The sequence below is a fragment of the Vicia villosa genome, unplaced genomic scaffold (genome assembly GCF_029867415.1).
Source record: "Vicia villosa cultivar HV-30 ecotype Madison, WI unplaced genomic scaffold, Vvil1.0 ctg.006199F_1_1, whole genome shotgun sequence".
Lineage (NCBI taxonomy): Eukaryota > Viridiplantae > Streptophyta > Magnoliopsida > Fabales > Fabaceae > Vicia > Vicia villosa.
In genome coordinates, this window is record NW_026706748.1 from 11,548 (window position 1) to 12,830 (window position 1,283).

Consider the following 1,283-nt stretch of genomic DNA (forward strand, 5'->3'; position numbering starts at 1 on the left):
ATTCCATATTTACCCTTATCCTTAGGATAAAATAAAACATAGGTGACGACTCTATTATTTTAAGTTAGAAACTTAGAATTTAAAAAGTCGGTCGTAACACAACTTCCATTAGCGATAACAACCATAGAGCTCGCAAAAACACTAGCCTCCATCCATCTTAGCCACTTTGACCCAAAGCCCATCTTCTTCATAACGAATCTAAGAAAGTCTCAATTAACACAATCGTAAGCTTTCTCGTAATCCACCTCCAAAACAAGGCAACTCGACCCTTCTCTTTTGGCCAAATCCAATACTTCATTAACCATTAAGACTCCATCAAGAATATTCCTATTCTTAATGAACACATTTTGTTTGACAGAAATCAGACCACCTATGACCTCCTTCAGCCTTCCTGCAAGAAGCTTTGACAATTTTTTTTGAAGACTCCCTCCCTACAAGGCAAATAGGCCGATACTTCGAAAGAGATTGGGGGTACTTTACTTCCGGAATGAGAGTGATAAAAGAAGATGTGCAGGCCTTAGTTAGAGTCGCCTTCATGTGGAAATCTGCCACAAACTTCAATATATCCTCATTCAGTAACTCCTAGTGGTTCTTGAGAAAAGCCAGAGAAAAACCATCAGGTCTAGGTGTTTTGCTTCCTTCATAGTTCCACACCGCTAATTTAATCTCATCTTCCCCAAAAGGTCTCTCCAAGCTAACTGCAACCTCTTCCTCAAGCCTGTTAAAAATGATGCCTTCAGGAACATGTCTAGAACTGCAAGGTTCTTTGAAAAAATCCTCATAATGCTTTCTAATATAAGATTTGACATCCTTAACCCCTTCAATCATGCAATTTGGAGTTTCCAACAAACTGAAAGAATTCAATCGAACCCTTTCCTTTAAAGAATTATATAAAAACTTTGTGTTGAGATCACCTTCTTCGAGCCAACTCTGCCCCGACTTCACCCGCGACATACTCTATTTCAATTCCATCTTTTTCCATATGTCATCAGCTGCTAACCTTTTTGCCTCGACAACCCCAGACACCTCTCCCCCAGCATTCGCTACTAAGAAATTATCCAGATCGTGTTGCTCATCAATCTTGTCTTCTATTTTCAAGTCTAGCCATCCGAAAACCTCTTTATTCCACACCTTTAACATCATCTTGAGCCTTTTTATCTTCTAATACAGGACATAGTCACCTATTCCATTAACCGATAAAATATTCCACTACTTAGGCATGAAAGAGTTAAAATCCTCATGTTTATACCAATCGTTGTTAAACCTAAACGGTTTAGGCCCCT